General features: G+C 43.9%; 1 protein-coding gene across 3 annotated transcripts in view; it reads left to right on the top strand.

Moving 5' to 3' along the window:
• The first annotated feature begins 1084 nt into the window (after positions 1-1084).
• Positions 1085-22762, top strand: part of si:ch211-137a8.4 (uncharacterized abhydrolase domain-containing protein DDB_G0269086) — a 28830-nt gene continuing 7152 nt past the window's right edge. The window contains exon 1 of one of the 3 annotated variants that reach the window (XM_051065605.1): positions 1085-1348. The gene's annotated coding sequence lies outside the window, so the exon portion shown is untranslated. Of the gene's footprint in view, positions 1349-6595; positions 6743-22762 lie in introns of those variants that run through there. The other 2 variants (XM_018685267.2, XM_018685268.2) reach the window with 2 other exon arrangements.

The following is a 22762-nucleotide window of genomic DNA, read 5'->3' on the forward strand; positions in this document are numbered from 1 at the left end:
CCCGACATAAGAATTCAAGATGGCTGCTACTCACATCAACAGTAGTGAACACTCGAGCGTTGTTATCAACTGCTGTTGCTAACAAATTAGCAACTACAATGATGACTTAACGTTATGTTTCTTTTTTGAACGTCTTTTTAAGAACATTCTCAAGTGTTTGTATCAAAATCTAACGTTGGTGACTGAGCTGTTCTTCAGGTGGAACAGATTTGTTTTGAAGTTGTCTACACTCCAAAAGAGCGTCCATGTTTTTACGCCTTCTCAACTGGAACAGCGTTAACTCGGAGGTGACGTCACTCCCAGGTCCGACCTGTGACGTAAATGCAACACAACAATAATGAGTGGAGATTCTGGGCTGGAACAACAGTGTGAGCAGTGAACCTGCGGAGCTGGTGAGGACGGAACAATCAGCATTTAGAAATGTGTGGACGTCGTTCCTCTGTCTCCACTTCACTCTGAATGGCTGATGTTTGAAAGAAGGGGTGAGGTGGGGGGGCTTCTTCACGCCCCCTCCCACTTCTCCCCTCCCCCCACCCCCCTCCCTTGTTGCCCCTGATGCTTTGCCCCCATTGTTCTCCTGCCTTCACACACACTCACACACACACTGGTACAAAACAATGCCTGAAACGTGAATGGAGCAGCCACAGGGAGAGTTGTAAGCTGTTGGCGCGCAGACTAGTGCTGACTCTCTCTCTCTCTCCTTTAGTTTCTCTCTCTCTCTCTCAGAATCCCGTCTTTTTTTTTAAACCCATCTGAAAAGCTCGCGCGCGCATCACACTCTGCTCTCAGCGGCCGCGAGGAAATTAACCCCCGAGAAGATAATTTTTCCTCTAAACCCTCTTAACTGGGGGGATGAAAATTAAGGGGGTGGGGGGGGGGGTCTGGAGAGGGGCGGGGTCGGTGATGGTCTTCGTGGTTGCTAGGGGCAACCATAGGGGAGTGCGCGAGGTAGAAGGCGTCGTGCTCGTGCGCGCGCGTGAGCGCATAAGTGTGTGTGTGTTTGTTTGTGCGTGCGGCGCGTGCGTGTGGGACCTGCCGATGTCCCGCTGCGCGACCCCTCGCGCCAATTCCATCTTCTCACACAATTGGCTGAGAGAGAGAGAGAGAGAGAGAGAGAGAGAGAGAGAGAGCAGAGAGAGAGAGAGAGACGCAGACGCGCGAGGGAGCTGGAGAGAGGCAGACAGTGAGAGAGAGACCTAAGCACAGACGGAGAGAGAGAGAGAGAGAGGGGGAGAGAGAGGATGGCTGGTAGGATTTAGCCTCGGCAGCGTCTTTTCCCGTCCAACACAACAAGCTTATTACCTTTCTCTCCACGCGTTTGGAAACGGATTTACGCGCACGAACGGAGGTTTGTTTGTCTTTTATTTCTCTCTCCACCTCTCTGCTGTTTCCATCCATCTCTGCCTTTCATTTATTCTTCCTCACCCCTGTAAATTAACGGTTTTATCCCCCTCCCCATCCTCACCCCCCCACCCCCTCACACCCCCGTCGGTTTGCAGTTGGGAGGCTACAGGTCGGTCGCGGGAATGCGTTTAATGGCGATTAGCCGGCGGGTAATTAGCCGTTAACGGTCAAATTAACCCGGTAGCGGCAGCGGTGGGAGCGGCGGAGGTTACCCTGACCGGTGGTCCTCGTGCAAGAGGGGCTTGTTTTTTGTCATGGTTTGGAGGGTCTTCCGTTGTGCGCGAGGAGACAGAGAGAGTGGTGGTTGGTGGTGGCGGAGGGGGACAATAAACGGGGCTGTTGTTTGGCGACGCCGCGCGCCTTGTGCCCAAACACCGTCGCTTCTGATTTTATTTTCTTTAAATATGAGCAGTTTGTGGTGAAGCGGCAGCTCGGGTCAATCACACGGTCCCGGATCTGTCCCAGCAGAGCCCGGATCAATCACACAGGCTGGCTCCGGTCTGGGTGTCTGGTTGGTGGCTTGGAGAATGTGGTGTAATGTTGATGTGGGGGCTCAACAGGACTCTGTGTGGTGTGTGTGTGTAGTCTCATGTGGACTCGGTAATAAACGCCCCGCAGGGTCGTTTATTTCCACACTGGATACGTGCTATAGGAGCGTTTGACATATACGGTCAAATGTTCAATCTGCTGCTGTGCATCTGACATGTGTCTGTCATCTGTTCGTGTGTGTGTGTGTGTGTGTGTGTGTGTGTGTGCTTTGAGCGCGTGCAGTCCAAAGAATAAAACCAAAATCCCGAGGCGCGTGAAGTTGTTTATGCGCCTGGACAACAATAACAATAACAACAACAACAACAGGAGTGCAATAAAAGCCAGAATATTATACAGTGCGCGCGCAGAGAGAGAGAGAGACTGAAAAGGGGGCGGGGAGGGGGGAATGGGGATTTGGGGGGGGGGTCTCTCAGCCATTTTCGATGGAGCGCGTGTAAAAGCGCACGCACATGGCGACAGACTGAAATCACATCATAATCACAGGCAGGCGACCATGTGTGAAATGTGAACGAGGTCAGCGCGAGGAAAACGGAAAACAGGATTTTTAAACACTGAAACAGATCATTGATTATTATGATTATTGTTATTGTTATGTGTTGTATTATCTCTCCTTCCTGTGGGGGGGTTGGAGGTTTGAGGGGAGGAGTGTGTCAGCCTCCTTTCTCCCCCCACAATAGACAAGGGGGCTGCTTGTTGGGAATTTGGCGCTTCACTTGTTTTGCTCAGTGAGGATTCAGTGTGAGCTGCTCTGCTGCTGAAGCCTTCATCAACCTGAACTTATCATCCCTCTCTCGATTAAACTCGATTAATCGATCATGGAACGGTCCTTTTTGGGGGGGTGAAGGGGGGGGGCTGTGCCGCCTATTGTTCCCTGGGTGACTCTGAAGCTGGAAAACACGTTTAAACCGGTTCATTAACGCTGATTAATCGCCTCACAGGCGAGTCGTTCATGAAAAGACGCCATGATATTTTTGTAAAATCAGATTTCAGTGGTGGTTGAAGTGAGTCTTCATCAGGTGCAGTGAGCAGTGAAGTCCTGGCTTCTCTAATACTGTGAGCAGAGTTTGATTTCGGCTCTAAATGTCGAGTTAATGTGAACCAAATGAACGCAGCCTGATTTCTCTTTCATCTTTGTTGTGTGTGTTTTTGGAGAAGACGCCAATAAAAACACGTCGCCATATTAGAAGCTTTTTTTGCCCCCCAAAATGGAGGGGGAGGAGGCTCAGAGGAGCTCATTAGCAATGCAAATTAGTTTTTTCTCTTTAACGGGGGCTCGGGCACCTGCTGTCTCGAGCATGCGCGCGCGGCTGGATGGTAGACTGGCTCCCTCCCTCCTCCCCCCGTCAGCCCCGGGAGCGCGCCTCCCTCCCTCTCATTAGAATTATGTTCTATTTCCACGGCGCGCTCTCGCGATCGGAGCTTTGACGGATGAGAAAAAAAAAACATAGAAGAAGAAGAAGAGGAGCTCGAGCGCTCTTCTCCTCCGCTTTAAAGTCGTCTGTGTGTGTCTCGCGCTCACAAGCAGCAGCAGCCTTTAACATAAAAGGGGAGGGAGGTCATTTTAAAAACAAAAGAAATGTGAGGGGATGAGTTAAAGTAAGACAGGAGGAGGAGGAGAGTGTGAGGTAACACTCAGTGTGAATATTTCACTCTCTGTAATGTGGTTATGAGCTGATATAAGGACGTTCAGTGTTAAATAATCCAGTATTTATCAACAGTCTGACTGTAATTTCCCAGATGAAGACATGGATCTTTCATTATTCCATCTGCGATGTTTTTATCTGTTTAGACGTCAGTGAAGTTTACACTTTAAATCCTTTAAATCACATGTACGAGCTGCTGCTGCTTATAAATGCTACACATGGAGTTAAAGGAAGGTTTTACCAGGTGGAGGTGACGGGATAAAAAATCTTAGTTAACACTCTAAACTCACATTATAAGTAAAAGAAAAAAGAACAGCAGTAAAAAGCTGCATTTTAATGTCGCAGTTGGTCGAGGTGGAGCCAGTTTTAACTGGAAACTGATCGACCATGTTACATTTATGATGTGACCTTTGTGGACCTTTCCCTCTGATTTACTGTAAAGTCTTATAAAACTGAAGAATTCAGCTCTGATTCATTTTCATATAACATGTTTCATACGTCGGTTTCTCTCACTGTAGTTTTATAGTAGTTTGCCTGTAATTCTCTGTTGTCTGACTGACCTCAAACATCACCTGACCCCTGACCCCAAACCAAAGTTCAAATAACAGAAAGGTTAAAGGGCAAAGGAAAGAAGAGGAGATGGATGGAAGACAGGAGAGAAGCAGGGAGGAAAAATATGGAGAGACAGTGAAAATAGATGTTAGAACAATGAAAGGAGGATGAGAGGAGGAGAGAATAAAGAGGGACATGACAGGAGACGAATGACGAGGAGCAAAAGGACGGATGATGGATTCAAAGGGAGAAGAAAGGAGAGGGAAATGTGCAAAGGTAAAAGAGAGACAAAGATGGAGGATGGGAGGACAAATTACAGGAGAAAAGAGGAATGAGACCTGACGAGAGACAGAAAAGAAGAGAGGGAAAAAGAAGTGTAAGGAGGGAAAGAGGAGAGGTTAAGAGAAGGAGGGTGGATAAGTGAAAGGAGAAAAGAAGAGGAACGAAGGAGACAGAGATGGAAGACAGGAGAAAAGAGGAGGGGAAAAGGAGAACTGACATGAGGAAAGAAAGGAGGTAGAGATTTAAAGATGAGAGGAGACGGATGGAAGGAGTGAGTCAGTAAGAAGACAAAGATGGAGGACAGGAGGAGAGTGAATGGAGGAAAAAGTTGCAGTTGTTAAAGGCTGTAGTTTTGTGGACAGAGTAAAGATGGAGGATGGGGGTCGTGTTGCGTTCACTGTCGGGCCTCATGCTCACCAGCTAACCGTGAAAAATCAGACGAGCGGATGGAGTGAAATGGTCGTTCAGACCTCGAACATGGCGTCTGCAGCAGGAGCACAAGGAGGAAACTGTTCAGTAACGTACAGCAGAGTTTCCTGCGTTCCTCTGGCATCACATGCACGTCATGGGGGGGAGTTAAATTCTGTAAAACACATGAAACCAGCGTGTGGAAACGATTCGCTTCGTTCCCACGCAGTCGTCCACGCTGCACGAGGCTGACTTCACCTCACCTCAGAAACCTTTAACTTCTCCTCTACTTTTCCTGGTGATACGACAGAGTAATGATGCTGCAAAGAGTTAAATGATGTGAAATCATTTTTAAAAATCAGACTAATAAAATTTCTCATTTTCTAAATGGGCCACCAGGACTCAGCCCATTCCTCTCCAGACGTTTACCCCCAGTATTTTTAATATTTAACTTTTAAAAGGGCCACGCCAGCGTTTTCCCTGAGGAAGTGTTGAGCAGAGATCCTGACGCCTAAACAACAGTCACTCTTAATAAAACATCTGGCATTTACTGAGTGAACTCCTGCCGCTGCACTCTCCCTGAAGCTTCGTTTTCTTTTTGATTCCAGTAAAGTGTAATAACTGTTTACGGTGTCAGCTGAAGTGATCTATGATTCATGTGTAAAATAAAACGCTGCAGACTGATGGCTTTAAACGCTCAGCCTTTTGACGCCACATCACCTGTAACGTACAGTAAAGCACATCCAGTGTTTGGACTGATTTCTCACAGTCGGTGTTTTCAGCTCGTGTTAATGATCCACAGCAGCCGGCGTCATGTCTGCTGCTACAGGTGAAGCTAGCTCTTTAAACGTCGTAGAAAGCTCCTCATAATTGACTTTTAACTCCCCAAGAAAATGTAAAAAATAAAGCTTCTGAGAAGGAGAACTGGGCTCTTGTGAGTTGAGACGTTCACGGTGAGGGATATTGTAGCTGCAGATGTTTTCAGTTCATGTATAGGAAATAGAAATGGATGGAAAACCTTAAAGTTCTGTCAGTGAACGCTGCATGGAAATCTCTTGATTTCAGATTTTTGGCTGAATTTTAATGATCAATCGATTGTTAAAGTCATTTATCAAGCAAAATTGCTGAATGCTTTTTTTCGATGTTGAAATTGAGGCTTGTAAACTGAATATCTTTGGATTTTAAACTGTTTGGATAAACACATGATTTGAAGCTGTAACCTGAGACTATGTTGGAAGTTTTCAGTATTTTCTGATGTTTTTTTAGACAAAAAGATGAAAAATACGACTTCTGTGCAGCCCCACAGTTGATTTTTGTGCACTGTGGTGGCTGTTTCCTCATAATAATCATGAGCTGGACATTGAAGTCCATGTTTTACCCAACATCTACCAACCAGCTAGCAAAGACAGCGCACAGCGGCACAGCGAGACGACATGGTACACAGTTTAGACGCTGCACAGCACATAGGAGATTATTTGACCAGAAAATAAAATATGAAAAAAAAAACCTCTGCTGGAAAGACTTAGAAGATAACATCAAATCGGTATTAAGCTACACAGACAGATAACGTGGCCATGGATAAAATATTTAGCTGGCTTTCCAAATCAGCCTTTTCCCCATCGCTCTGTGTGTGTGTGTGTGTGTGTGTGTGTTTCCCCCCCAAATCCTAACTGGCATGCCTGTTCGCTGTGGAAAACAGGGTCAGGCCGGAGAAAAAAGAGAAAGAGAGAGCGAGCACATGATGGGCAGATAAAGGCTTGTCTGTGTCTGAGGGAGAAGAGAGCGAGGAGGATGAGAGGAGGAGGAGGAGGAGGGCAGCGTGATGAAGGGGCCTCTCTGTTGAAGGAGGGAGTCGCGGCTCTATAGAAGGCTCCCATGGCGGACAGAAACAAGGCATTTAGTCTGTGAGTCGGCCTCTGTAACGCCATAATAGGCTCTTATAATGATGCCACTATGGACAGGGAGGGGGGAAAAGAAAACACAGAATGTCCCTTTAAACTGGGGGGCTTGTTGTGAGGAATGCCTATAGTGAGATGGAGGTGGATGAGCTGCTGGTTGATTGGTGAAAACAAGAGAAAGACTGATGTGGGTGAGAGTTTAGGGCCCGGACGAACATGGACTCTGTTTGAGCCTGAACCTCTGACACTCGGTGAAAGCCTGAGGTTTTACTTTAATCCTGACTTGGTATGTGTTAAAATCTGTTTAAACCTGTTTCAGTTTATCAACTTTCAGTGGAACCCTGGAGTAGTTTGGGAAAGTGATTATTTCTGGAGGTCTGATTGATTGGACTGTTGGCGAACAGACAAATTAAAGACTTGACTTTTGTTGGGTCGCTCAGGTTTAAGGATGCACAATCTCCTGGTGGACGTTCTGGATTAAACCGTTCCGCTACAGAAACAAAGAAAGTGGATTTGAACGGGGGGAGGTTCAGTCAGCTTGAGGATTTGGTCCATGATGGATCTTCAGTTTCCAGTCGCCCACAATCTCATTGTCATACAGCCAACTGGAAACTGTAAATGTTGTGTGTGTAGTTTTGGAGAATTTCCTGCAGCTTTAGTTCTGTTAGAAATTAGCTGGAATTTGGACGAACAATCACAAACATCTGACGTTGTTTGGAAGTGTTAAGGTTTGGATGTTTGAGAAGACGCCTGTACAGTCTGAATGTTGGACTGATGAATTTATTTCACGTATTTTCACATCTATTCTGAATTTACTGCTTTAAAATCAGTCTGATAACTGCAGAAACAGCACAGAATCAACAGGTCAGTGTGAGTTGTCAGTATATTCGACTGGATTTATCAGAAACTGCTTATCTCATGCAGCGAATCTGTGATCACCAGATTCCATTTCCCTGATGTTTTCTCTAATAATGACTGAATCAACAAGTTAGGATTACTCCACGAAGCAGTCAGATGATAAACAGTGGATTATTCAATCCTCACCTAACCACAGATTCATTATTTTTAGATGTTTACCAAGAAAAACCAACCAAACATTTGTTAGAAACTGAAAAAAGGAACCTTGTAACCTGTGATCATCAACATATATCAAAGTTTAAGTGGACCAATCATCATTAAGAGCTGTATCAATAATGCAAATAGCTGTTAGCCTGGTTGTGGCTGTAAAATCAAACCAATCAATTTTGTGCTCAAAGAGCCTGAAGGGATCAATAGCAGCAGACATGTATGAGGTGAGCAGCCAGCTACTGAGGGTTTGTGGAGTTACCAACACAGATACTTCTATAACCGCCATTAAATGCCACAGCACTCTACGTCTACATTAGGAAGAATAATATTTAATTTTCTAGCCAGCAGTGAGTTTGTTATCTGCAGCTACGGTGCAGATAGTGGTGGAGAGAGGATGTATAAAACTCTATCAGACTGTCAGAGATAAAGCCCCGGCGGCTCAGAGGCCTTTGCTTTCATAATATGTTTGTTCTTCAACTTCTCATTAAAAACTTTGAGGACACCTGCATGAATATCTGACTGAAGAAAATCCTTCAAACCTCAGATCTGACTCAGTCCGAGCATCGCCACCTGATACCTGTCACAGCTGACTGACAAACTAATGAGTAAACTTTCTATTACTGTAACACTCGCTGGAGTTCAGTCTGAACAGAGAGGAGGTGGTTAAAATGTAATCTGTCCTGTTAAACAAACTGCAAGTGAAACACCAGGCAGAGTCCAAAGTTACACAAACACCCAGTGGACCCGTTAATTCATCTTTAATACGACCTCTGCCCTCAAATCAAAGCAGCACTGATTGAAACAACACTGCCGTTGTCTCATTCGTTTAAAGAAAAGCTCGGTAACCCTCACCTGCTCAGGTTCAGCTGGTCGTTTGTCACAGTCAGTCCAACAGCTTCCTCCTCACAGAGCTCTCTGAAAGTAAAGCAAAGCCAAGGTCTTAACAAAACACTAGTGAGATTACAACACAACCAAAACCTTTTTCTAAGGAACTTTTTCACAGGAGTTGAGATGTAGTTTTAGGGAGTTCAGAAACACACAGTCACTTTTGTACTTTAAGTTCTTGGCTCACAATTATGCACTTGATTCTTTTTATACAAGGCTGAGTTTCTGCAGAGACAGACGTGTTCACACACGCGTAGTCTGACATTTATGGTTCATGTGGTCATGAATACAAATGACAAAATGGTCTCTATGACGCCACGTTTGCATAAAAAACAAGACCAAAGAACAAAAAATGACGCCATGTTCAAACTGTTGGGGAGCGTCTAGATGCTAGCTATGTTAAACCACGACTGATAAAATCCCCCTGCTCTGGAGGTTTGTCTCTCTTACAGGACGTAACCCAACACTAAAATATTCAGTGGCATCTTTGGGAGTTAGAAGTTGTGAATTGGTGTTGAAGGTCAGCGATGACCGGACTGATGGAGATCTGATCAGATCAGATGAGTTTTTTGTGTTGCTGATGTGTCGTCCCGCTCTGAGCTCCGTGTGTTTACTTCCTTCACATGGAAACCTGTGTGAGAGCTTTGCGTGCAGCCTCTCCTGATCCCTCTGATGGATTTAACAGGCTTAAATCAAGTGTCATGTCATTTGAAACTTTATTGCTCCCTGGAGGGAAATCCTCGTTCCACTTGACCCCTCTGCTCTCAGAGGGCAAAGGTCAGAGGTGAAGGTCGGTAGCAGATCAGGACTCCAACCTGCAGGTTTAGGTTTGTGCTCAAGGACACATCAGCAGGGAGGGTGGTGGAGGTGTTTGCTGGCTGAAGGACAGTTTCTGTGATGTTGCATCATCCTGCAGCTCCGCCGGCGCGTTAAAGGCACAATCCGTGATTTACATTCAACTAAAGGAGACGCTCTGCCACTAAAATACAGGAGTGGAACCTGCCGTCTCTTTTAATATTTAAACATCAGAACCATCTGGTCAAACTGCTGTGTCAGTGTGATTTTTCTTCCACGTGGACGAGTTATCTTTCCCTGTCAAGGCAGCTGCTGCTGTTTGTTCTGAGTTCAGGTCTTTTGACCAGATCACGTCTGATGGTCAGGACTGAAATCTTGTCACTTTGACCTTTAATTACATTGACAAATCTTTACACTGACTGTTTCTGACTGCTGTGCATGTGAAATCTGCAGCATAACTACATATTTAGCCGAGACATCTGTGGATAAATATGGTGATTTTGATGTTCTTTCAGTTTTTATTTGTTTAAAAAACAAGAGTATCTACAGCCATGCTATTGGCTCAGTGAGGCTGTGTGGAGCTCAGTGGTCGTAAACCAAAATGTGTCTATTATATAATACAAACTGCAGTTTTGACCTAATGACAGCACTAGATGAAAAACCAGAGGATCAACCAAAGTCAGCAGGATTCATCCTCTGGGAGCCACGACTGAATTTTATTCCAATCCAGTGAGCAGACGCTGAAGATATCTGACAGAATAAGTAACAAACTCATCAGAATTTATCCTCTAGAGGCTTTAAATATCTGCAACAAATTTCACGGCAGTCTGCCTGACAGGTGCCGACCAAATAAGTGTTAAAAAATGGAGATCTATGGCACCCTCGGTCTGTCCTTGATGCACCCCACAGAGCTGCAGCACACTCAGGGAGGAAAAGATTTGTTTAATTATGAGACAGAGGGTGCTTGTTTTTTATCTACAGGAACTTGTAGGGACAAAAACACACTGAATGGAAGCTAAAGTTAATGATTCATCAGTCTGGCAGTTGCTGTGTCCCTTATCAGTATTATTTGTTGATACAGTTGAAAATTACTATATTTAACTTGTTTTTAATGCCTTTTTTAGATGTGGTTTTCATGGTGGCCTCTTCAGCCGTGCTTTTGTGCTGTAATACAGGAACTCTTCTCCCTCCTCAAAAAATGCAGAGCTTCATCTTTCTTTCTGTCCCTGAATAATCAGGAACAAACACTCTGCTGTGAACCAGCACACAGAAATCTTGCTCACCATTTTCTTTTTGTTGAAGGAACTGAGTTGAAAATAAATGGACCCTAACAGCATTGCACATGAAAGCCTTTCCAGGGCACCCCCCTCCCATCCCCCTCCCACCCCTGCTCCTGATGTAAAACTACGACAGCAGGGATAATTAGGGAATTGTATTTTGAAAATATAGGTCTGCATGGTAATGAGGGCACAACGGCGAATTAAAAACCTTCAATTCAGCTCAAAGTGCTCGGAGAGAAGACGAGTGGCTTCAAGGCAGATATTCAGAAAAAAATTACTACTGTCTGTGGATTAAAAGCAGATCTCACACACACACACACACACACCACACACTGTTAAGTCTCCACAGGGCCATGACATCTGCAGTAATGAAATAACAACAACACAGCAACTTATACCACAACTAAAGGAAGATCACAGGGAACGACGACGTCTGATTCACTGGGTTCTCAGACATGTTTAGGCTTCACACTAACCATTATTTTCCTCATTATTTAGCTGTCCATCGTTTAATTTACAAAATGTCACTTCACTACAGAAAGAGCCCATTGCAAGATGACATATTCAAAAAGTTTGATTTCGTTCAGTTATTTGGTTTACCATCGCAGATTTAGTTCAAGAAGCTGGACTCTCAGACATTTTCCTCAAAAGATCAAAATTACTGAGGCATTGTTTTAAATCCTGAATCTGAAATCCACTGAGGCATTTTGTTTCTGCATCTACGCAGCCATGAAGGCATCACATAAATGTGGCATGTGAGGGATAATATGCAACAACAAACGAGTATCAACGCATCCAGTTTCTGGTAATATTCTATATTTTACCTTAAAAACAAAAACAAAAAACCAAGAAAAGACCAAAACCAGCGTTGTTCTAGTCTTTCTCTCAGTATTTTACTTTGTGTGGCTCAAGCTACAAACAGGAGGAATAATACGTCTATAGGCGACCATTTTCTGTTACACATTAATCCATATCAAGGGTTAGTGTGAGTATTTCCACTGCTGGATAGTGTGTGTGGGACTAAGTCAAAGTAAACCACAGTATGTGGCTCACTGTTGTGTTTGAATTATTGACATTAAGAAGAATCTAAATGTCACAGGACTTGTTCTTTAAGTGACTGAATAGAGTATGTAAATATAAAGGGAAGTGATGGAAATGGCAGACATAAAGGGAGGGTGATTCTCAGGTAGCAACAGAGACATTAAAAAACAGGCACTAGAGAGAGAGATCGACTGAGTGATGTGTCGTCCTGTGGGCTGAATCCAGTTTAAATTGGCTGCTCTCCTAGCTCTGGATTAGACCTGGGCTTAATACCTTTACACTAAAAGGCCTGTCCGTTCCCTCCGAGGGCAATCTGCTGCAGGAACACACCAGGCTTTAATCCACAGCAACAACAACAACAACAACAGTTTATCTGGCTGAAGCTCACCAAGGCAGATCGCACCACGCCAAGCTTGCTCATCCTCACTCCGTGTTAACGCTTCACAGTCCAGTTTGGACGCCTCACATCTGATGAAATCAGCGTATAAATTCTTAAAAATGTGTGCTTAAAGCGTGAGGAAAGGATTAGGTAGGTGAGGGAAACGTAGAAATTATTTAGTCCTGGTTTGCATCGCGCAACCAGATGAGTAAGAAGCATCCATTCCTGAGAGCCATCTTTCTTTGGGTGAAAGAAGCAGCAGCAGTTTGGTAACAGCAGCATAAGATGAACTGATTGACAGAGGTTATCAAACATTCTGAAACTGCAGTTTATCTAATGCGAACATTTGCCATTTTTCTCTGAATATCTTTGGAGTTTTGGACTGGTTTGGTTTGACAAAAGACGACGTCTGGAGACAACACCTTGTGGTCTGGACACCTTGTTTTGTCAAATCAAAAGTCCAAAACCTACAGTACTGAGATTGACATGACATCAAACAAAGTCCTCACTTTGGAGAAGCTAGCAAGAGAATGACTTGCAATTTTAACAGTTTTAACCGTCAAAATTGTTGGAAAACATCATCACAAAGAGTTCAGAGCGTCTAATAAAAAGAGATATTAACCATCAACTCCAACAACAGGCTCATCTAATCTATCAAACCAGGACAAAAACCTGAAGCTGAACTGAACCTTTAGGAAACTATTTCATGGGGTCAATGGGTACAGATTTCAACTTCTCTCTTAAAACTATGAGTTTTCCACCAAATCTACCACCTTACCTGTTGACACTGATAATTTCTCTGTGAAATCAGGTTCTGTCTGAGAATCCATTTCTTGGATCAATCGAATGTTCCTAATTTGTGCAGCGCAGCCAATCAGGAACTTGTTTGATACAGAGCCTTTGTTTTGCTTTGAAGTGATTGGCTCACAGTCAGACTGCGTATGGTGGTCAGCAGGGACAAACACTACAGAAGGCAAGAACCAAAGATGTAATCAGACTTAATCAGGTAATCAAAGAATCCTGTTTGGATAGATCTAACACATGATTAGTTTTACCTTCATCTGATGGAAGTTTCATCTTCCCCAAGTCTGGACTGACTGGTAGCTTACAGCCTGTTGGATGACCTGCAGGTCAGCAAAGAAGACAACCTTTCTGAAGGCAGAACAAACTCATACACCCTGTATTTATTATGGCTGTTTATGTTTTCTGGGCTTTAAAGTGACAGGTTTTGTTTAAATTGAAAAACATTTGCCCATTCGTTCTGAACAGTTTGCGGTAAAAGCTTCTGCAGAGGAGATGAAATTGTGCTTGATGCTTTAGGACGGAGAGGCAACAGTGCAGAACGTATTTCGAGAGATATCATTACACGGACAGCTGCTGGATGTGTGTTACACAGCTGCATGAGAGGTTCAATTCTCCAAATGAAACTGCAGCAGGTGGAGAATCTCTGCTAGACGTCAGCAGGAGCTGTTGGAGAATCAGTTTGTCTGTCTGCTCTGTCTGGAGCAGGATTTCTCTAAAACCTTTCGAACCGTTCTCTGTGATATTTTGCAGACTGTTTGGCCTCGAGCCAAGGAACAATTGATTAGATTTTTATAGTGATTTGGATGTGGGATTTTGTTGTGCAGCTATGAAAGGACAGGAGGCTTTGGTTCAAATTTCTTCAGGAACGTTTTCAGCATCAATAGACACAATTTATCATAAACAGAAGAAATAAAGACTAAAGCATTTGGATGTAACAGGAGGCTGGATTTTTGTTCAGCAACTGCAGTGGTTTGTTTCCTCATTGTTAAAAGTGATATCTCTGCTGCCCTGAGGTCAGATCTCAGTTTTGAGCCGCTGTAGCTAAATTGAAATGACTAAATGTGCACTGACCGCTGTGCCAGAGTCAGGATAGTCTGTCTAATATTCCCCCTGTATGACTGAGGTGGATGAAACTAGCAGCTATTCTTCACTGGACTGCATTAAAATATGATCGAAAAGCACAAAATTAGAATTAAGAGAAATCCAAGTGAAAGACAGAAAGGCAGAAGGCTCCTAAAAAGGTCTGCAGTCTAAAATCTAAGACCTCTCCAAGTCTTCATCTTGACCTTTGCAGAAGAAATTGTACGATGTTGGACTGCCAAAATATACGTACAACTATACATTATCATTCTGAAATTGGCAATAGATTCAGTTTCTGAGAAACAGACTGGACTAGTGACCCGGGTTAGAAAATTAACACCAGAGAACCCTGCTCCTCTGGTGATGATATTCACTGTGTTAATGGTTTTGTTTGCATTTCAGCTGTTACAACCTACTATTAACCAAAAAAAAAAAGAATCAACAAAACCTGCTTGACAAAATAGAACTTCAAACTTCAAACAGACTGCGTTGTACAACCTGCCATCCGACCGTGTCTAAAGTGTTTCTAGCTGTTATGAATGCCACAGTTGAAGGTGAAGTGAAAAGCCTGCAGTCACATTCTCCTCCTGGCTGCATCCCACTGCCTCCCTGAGCTCTCTGCGAGGAATCTGTCACTTGTGTCTCTTTGTAGTCTCGACATGATGAATTGTACAAATGCAGCACACGCTTCTGGACAGTTTCTCCATGAAGACTTTTGTGTTGTGTCTGTTAGACTTGGCTGTAGACACAGGAATCAAAACTGTTGCATCCATTTAATTTTTCAACTTTCCTAAATCCGACAGTCACAAGCTCGTACCTTTGGAGCATACTGAACCCTTTAGACAAAACAAAAAGCACTTTGTTTGAAGCACACCGATGTTATTTGCTAGTAATTAAGATACAAACATTAGTAATTGGGATTGTAATTGAGTTTAAATGCATTTTGTCTTTGAAAAATGTCTATATCACATCAATTTTCTCAATTAGAGTTGGATTTTGTCACATTTAGTGCATCATGTTAATGAAAACGCGGGAAGCATATTTCCATTTCTTTTCCTCAGATCGTCTCTGGTATAATCTTTCATCTGGTCACAGGATCGCTGTCCGGCTGCTGTGAAAGACCTGATTAGAGGCTGGTCTGTTTATAAACCGTACAAATGAATACGACTCGCTCTCGTCTCGGTCTGGACACGGCTCCCACTCTGCTTAGCCCCCGTCTGCGAGGTCACAGGTTCAATTCCCACAGCAGCTACCGTGTCCCGCTGCCGTGTCCTAGAGCGAAACGGCAGCTCTTTATCGCTGTAGCTGCATCAGCTTTGTGACTGAAATGTTAAAGTGTGAACGCTCTGGCTGGACTGGAGCACTTTTCCTGCAGGCCTGATTTCATTTAACATGACTGATGTTTTTTATTACGTAACGCTGCAGATGCCTGGTGCTCATGGCTCAATATTTCAAAAGCAGAACTCCATGTATCACCTGAAATGTCACTTTCAGTGGAATTTCCATACATTAAGGCTTTTCCTCTGTCATTATCGCTACAGCATGTAAACTCTATAAAACTAAACGCTTCAAAAGGCTCAAATTAGCCATTGTCCTTTACAAATATAGTTTTAAACAGTTTTTTGATCCATCTACTATTTAGAGTTTTAAAATTTGCAAATGCCAAACTGGATGAACCATGTGCAGTCACTGAAGCGCCGTGCATCACCATCTGGACGACTGTCAGTCTGAAGTGAAACGAATGAAACTGTCGCCTGCTCTTGAGCAGCAGTTTTTCCCCTGGAAATGTGTCTTTGGGTTGCTGTTGGGTTTTCAAGCAGTAAATCCTTTGAGGTCAGAAGTGCCTCTTGTAGGGAGAAAGCCGTTCCAAATATATGTTCTCTTCAACCAAAACTCCACTTCTAGCAGCAGGGAACACTTTGTTTTGCAGTCCATTGCCACCCAGATAAGAGCAAGTGGTGATAAGTGGCTTTCATGTACAGAAAACAAACCCTATCAATCTGTTACCTGGAGCGCTAACTGCGTAGTCCCAGTCCCTGAACCTAAACATGGTCGAACGGTGTACATTACCCATGATCCCCGGTGTCTGGAACAGAAAGTAACACCAAACTCTGTTTCCATTCCAATTTCTGTCAGTTTCCTGGCTGGATATCAGAGATGAACGCTGGTTTTCCAAGACTTCTAAGTCTTTTTAACTGATCTACAGTTCTGCATTACTCTGGACTCTCTGGGTCTGATTCCAGCAGTTTGTAGACTCACTCAGTTAGAGGGAGATCGTACCTGAAAAACCAAAGTTACGCAGAGAAACAACAGGTGCTCAGGGAGCAGAGAGGGAATGACAGTGCTCTGTAACTCTTCACACAGCATCTCCATACTCAGCCCTGAAACGTCCACACATCTGCACCACAAAGGGTTAAAGTGAGGAACCTGAGCTGTGTGTTTGTATGTGAATGCAGTGGTTGAGGACTTGGAGTCCTAAGTTGATAGCAGGAAGGTGTGAAGAGGAAGGCTATTATCACAGTGTGAAGTGGGAAACAGTGATTGGCCACTCTGCCATCTCCCCATTGACCCCCATTATAGCTGCATTAACAGGCTTCCTGGGGGATTAGATTGTCATCACAGAGAGTGAAAACACATGCAGCTGGAAATGCACCCAAGAGGCGCTGAGGCCTCTCATATAATGACAAAGTTATCTGCATCAGAAGCTGTTTGCCTTCGAAACTTTCTAAAACAAACAGAGGAAATCTGTGAAGACGGGAGGCTGACAGGATGATATTACCTGTTTGATGTGGTGGAATATTAGATTGCAGAGGAGCGATTAGCCCTGATTCTGAGGTTTCAGATTCTCCACCTGCACCAGTACCAGTAGACACGTCAATGTCGCCACCTATAGACAAAGATAGAGCTGCACTGTGTTCCCAGGAATGATGCTCATGTTCTGGAAGGAGAATAAATGCTGTTTTTCCTGTATGTGAACATGGTCTGGGTGGATGGTGGGCTCATAAAGCTCAGGGGTTTGGCACTGAAGTCCAGTGTTTGCATCCTGCATCCGCCATGTTGTCGTTGTCTTTACTTAACCTTAACCACACATTGACTAAACTTAGCTACAAATCTGATTTATCACGCATTGTTTGCCATGAACCAATATGGTCAGTGAGCATTTTGTAGCTTCACAGACGTGTTTGTTCACGTGTTTTCTCATTATATTGATTAAAAACTTTTCTGAAAATGTATTTGCTGTTGTAAATTACTAGATACACATAATTCCTAGGAGACAAAGAGCTGAATATTGTGTCTCAGTCCAGTTCAAATAGAAAAACAAATCAGCCTGTGGCGGTAACACAAAGAGGCAGACCGTCTCTCTCGCTCAGGCTGTACTGTCCATGTACTGACCACGTCGTTTACATGTTAAGATCTGATTGGACAGTTGTCAGCTGTGGAAAAACAAGGACTATTGTTTCACAGTCCATTTGCATGAGGATGACTTTGTCAAATCCCTGCATGGGTGAATGGGAGGTTAAACACCAGCACATTAACAAGCAGCTGTCCAAATACGCTCTGAGATTTGTCACCTTGTGTAGGGTGGTACCTGGCTGAGTTCTGTGCTGCGTTAGCCACTTTAGGATCCCAGTATCACTGCAGCAAGAGTTATTTTATTCTATAACAGGAGAGCATACAGAAAGGAACAATAATTTCTAAAGGTGAGAGAAAATCCAGTTTGTGCCGCTGTAAATTCAATTGTGTATCTCTTATAATAATTCAGACTTTTTGAGAGCAAACTCCACAGAGTTACCTTTCACAGGAGCAGCTCTTTCAACAATTTAAACCTGGTTAGGAATGCCTCCTGGCATTACCACAGTCCTAGAGGACGGAGGAAACCTGATGACTCACTCAGAGCAAAGACAAGGACTCTTCACTGTTCAGCAGAAAATATTCTCCACTTAACAATCCAGATATTTTACAGGTTCAGGTAGGAAACTGTAACTTCAGCTGTGACTCTCGTTGCCTTCAGGTGGCGCAAGTGTTTAAACTGTGGCAGCTGTTGCCTGTGAGTTGAAGCAGAACTGGTGAAAACAGCTGCAGGATTTAGACCTGTTTTAACAGCAGTGACACAGTGTGTCCTTGTTTTTACTTTCTATCCTTTTTAAAATATGAATTTATAGCGAGGTGAAGGGAAGTGCTGCTCTGCCTCTGCTCTCTGTTATAATGATTTAAAAAAAGATGAGTTTTAGACTGAACAGAGTCAGACAGACAAAAAGGTCATCAACAGGCAGAATGACAAACAGAAAAATGGAGAGGTAAAGACAGACAGGTTAGAGGAGGTGGTTAGAGAGGCACAAATATATAGAGATGCAGAAGGATAGATAGATGAAGAAGGAGAACAGAAGACAACACAAAAAACATGAAGATAAAACGATGGCGAGACAGAGCGACAGATACTGAGAGAGAGAGGAGGCAGGAAACGAGACAAAGAGGAAAATAACAGAACGAATGTCACAGACATGGAAGAAAGGTGAATGAAAGAAAGTGAGAGGGAAAGACAGAGAGAGAGAAATGAGCAAAATAATGAAAGAGAAGCAGCAAGGAAAAAAAAAAGGCAAAGAGACAAACACGAAAAGAGGAGGCAGAGAGACAGGTGGAGCAGAGCCAGAACAGGGAGGTAAAACAAGGTACGGACAGAGACACAAAAAACAGAGGTAAACCAAGCGGATAAAGAAACAAAGTCAAAAAGAGAGGGAAGAAAAACAGACGAGAGGAAAAGCAAGACGGACAGAAAGATACAGAGAAAGAAAAATAAACGAAAGAGATGAAAGGAAAAGAGACAGACGAGAGGAAAAACCAGACAGTGACACAGACAGACAGACGGAGCTGAAGAATGAAAGGCAGAGACGGACGAATAGAAACAGAGACGATTCGCAATCAGCCAGTGTCTGCACCACTCCTCCTCTTCCTCCCATCCTGCACCCCCCCTTCCTCCTCCCACCCCTCCCACCATTTTGTCGTTCTCCTCTGTCTGATGCTGTTCCAACACCTCGGGGCTTCAGCCTCACATCCACCATCCAACACACTAATGCTCCTCTGCTGCTGCAGCGTGATCGCCTGCCAAGAAAAAAAAACAACCACCCAAAATAAAGAGAAACTGAAACAAAGACGACCACGGTGGAGCTCTGTCTCGTGTGGCTGCACGAGAATCCACTACAAACTCACATGTATGAATATTATAACATCTGTTTAAAGCTGCTGTGTTGAGGACTTTGCTGTTAGATTAATCTTTAAAATCCGATTTAATGACTGTAAAGCACTGAATCAATGGTTTAGATGATCAGTTCTCTGTCTCACACCTGTACTGTCTGAGCTACATGTTCTCAGAGGTTGCAGACAGCTGCAGAAACCACAGGCATGTAGTTATTTCCATTTATACTCTTCTTAAAGGACAAGTTCCTTACATGCACAGTAGATCGTCGTGTGCGTATTAACGACATACACAGCATGAATCGAATCAAAATGGCAACATCTGTGCAAGAAGAGCTGCTTCTTCTGCGGTACGTAGCACAAAAACATTTTGAGAAAAGAAAAGTGCAGAGAGCTTGAAAGTGGTGTGTGCAGATCCTACGCAAATGTCCGCATAGAGCCTTGCCTACATCCCTTGACGGCAAAATTCATGTCACACGGACCCCCACGTTCTTGCAGATGTAAAAGTAAAACGCTAGCTTCAGTCTACATCCTCCCCTTTGCATCTTGTGCCATCCCTCCACTCCACATCCTGCCCCCTCCCACACTTTTTGGATTTAAAGGTGAGGGTATGCTGGAGCAGAACTAGTTTGTACAACGTCTTGTTTGATCATTTTGGAAGGTAAATGTTGGACAGGTGTGAGGAGTCAGCTGAATCAGAGCCGAGTCAATCCTTAGTATCTAAGATTGGGGTAAAATTGAAGCGGTCAGAAGCCCAGAAATAAACAGAGTTCAGATCGTTTCAGAGGCCCTGGATAAGACAGAAAAGAGAAGAGGTCAAAGACGAGAGTAGAGAATGTTGGACTAAAATAAAGCACAACAGAGTATTGCAGAGGAGAGCATATTCTACTGTTCTGTGTGAAGTATTTTGATGAACACGCCATCAGCGGCTGAATTATTGATAAGCAGAATATTAGATCCAGAGCTTCGTAATCTCTGTCCAAATACAGCTGCTGATGCCACTTTTGAGCAAACTTGTCGTTGGACGAATGAAAGCTGTTCATCGTCTGCAAACACAAACTAATTAGTTGAATATGTGGAATCAAAGAGTCCAGCATATGGCATCCGGGGTAAATAACTCACTGATGAAGTGCAGTGGACTCTTGAGGATAAATTATTCAATTACAGCAGAAAAAGAAATTGAACGGACAACTGCAGAAAGCCAAATGCATGTGCTGTGCACAGTGTTGCTGCTAGCATTTTTGCCGTTGTCACTGAGACTAATTCGTGCACATTTTCTGCACCTGCTGAGTAACACTTTGATTCTAATACTGCCTGATGGTAAAAGTGTGCAGCCGTTTCTGTGTGTTAGGTGGAAACATCCGTTTCTATCTTTAGGCTACTAGAAGGCAGAGTAAATGAGCTGTGTGCGTCAGAGCTAACGGGCTAGGAGCGATTTAAAGCTCAGAGTAGTAAACAAGAGTCAGAGCAACACTGAGGGAGGAGGCAACACCGTGTGGTCAGGAACCTGAGAGCAACATCACCACTCAGCAAACCTTGTCTCACACAGCAGCAACCAGCTGTTCGGGCCACTGGCCACTCGTGCAACGTGATAATTGAAAAGTTTGCCAGGTCGTTTTAACTGCTGCAAGAGAGATTTAGCAAGACTGCCTCTTTAAACAATATAAGGTAATAGGTAATATGAGAAACCCACAAAACAACTCGGCAAAAAGTTCAGAAACCAGACTCCTTTTAAAGAACAACACCTTGCTTCAAGCCAACAAGTTCGACCGTTTAACACGACAAACAATCAGAGGGCAAAGACGTCAGTCGTCCAGGTAACAACTGGATGCCCAAACACAACTCACAACTCAATCATGTCACCATGTGTGTTTCCATAATGACTGGATGGTGCAGGATTATGTTTTATTGCTTTGCAGCAAAAGCTGAGCCAGGTTCAAGTCAGACTGACCCAAACACAGGGTTTGTGTTTTTTCACACCAGGCTGTTCTTTTAAAACAGTCACTGAGTATCCTAACCAGCCAGCCAGTCAGCCTGTCAGTGTATCAGTCAGTAAAGACAGTTTAGTCGTCAGCTGTCAAGAGATAATAGTAGTAAGTCGGTAAGTCAGTCAGCCATGCCGTCTCCCAGGCAGCACAGAGAACCAGTATGGAAGCCAGTCAACCAGCGAGCCATCCAGTCAGTCAGTCAGTCAGTTGTGGCAACAGCAGAGTGAGATTATCTGGAGCATGTGATGTATGTGTTTACACCTCGCTCTCTCTCTCTCTGTCTGTCTGTCTGTGTTTTCCTCCCTCGCTCGCCCCTCCGTCCTCCCCCCGTGTGACTGTCTCTCCACCTGAGTGCCTCTCCGTCTGCATCTCTCTGCCTCCTTCAGTCTGACTCACTCACTTCACCTTCTCCTCTGAGAGCGCTGCGACCGTGTTCGCCAAACGTCTGGACTCACCACAGTTTCTCACAGCTGAAACTCGGCTACTCCACATCAGAGTGTGACTCACAGATTCATTGATCTGCTGATTCATTCATTAAATTCTCCAAAGGTGTTACAACCAGCCGGCGTTTAAAGGAGAAGTCTGGTGTCTGCTGTATTTCTCTTAATGACAACAAAGTCCATGTGCAGAGCCACGTCAGCAACAACCTGTTCCACAGCCTGATGTATCTCATTAGAAACAAAACAATGAGCCATCATGCTGCCAAAATACGCACTAAAGCACAAAATGTGAATTAATCCACTGCTGAAAATAGTCCCCCAAAAAGGAATTGTTTGCTCCTGTGGGTACTACAAAGCAGTGCTTGCAAAATCTACAAATCCTCCTGTTCGATCGGTTAGTTTAACCAAAAAAGCCACATTAGTAGATGAGGGTAGAGGGTGCATGAACTCTGCAAACACTCTGGTTCAAACCCATCAGTGCTGTCATCAGTTATATTGCTTCCATTTTATTTCAGTGTTTAAGGGGCACTCCACCAAGTTTACTCATCACAAAAAGCGCTATTCAGCCTCAGAAAACAATTGTATAATGTCCTCTGTGGCTCCAGAGGATCTGAAAATGTAACCCTGGTGATTTCAGAGGATTTCAATGGAGGATCCACAGTAGAGGCAGTACTAAGATGCTGGAGAACTCTTTAAAGCAGCATTGTGTACCTTTTTTACCTTCAGAGTCATTGTGATGGTTCAGTGTTGCTTAAACAACATGAGAGATGGTTTAATATCTGGACAACCACCAACTCAGAACTACTGAAAGGAATCTGGTTTTGAAACTCTTAACAGAATAAATCCAGGGCTTTACTGCTGCCGTCTGGTCCAAGTTTTCGTCTCCAAAAACCTCCAGCTTCTGCCATTTCATTTAAAAAGAAATAAAAGGAGAGAGTGTGTCCCACATCAGATCACAGAGTCTGACTGATTAGGAAACATCATAACTGCGTTGCAATTCCCGTTGAGATCCTCTATTATGTTACACTTCATTCCTCATTCAATGCACAGTCTAGACCAGACTAATTGAGTGT

Source organism: Lates calcarifer, linkage group LG21, assembly GCF_001640805.2.
Source record: "Lates calcarifer isolate ASB-BC8 linkage group LG21, TLL_Latcal_v3, whole genome shotgun sequence".
NCBI lineage: Eukaryota > Metazoa > Chordata > Actinopteri > Centropomidae > Lates > Lates calcarifer.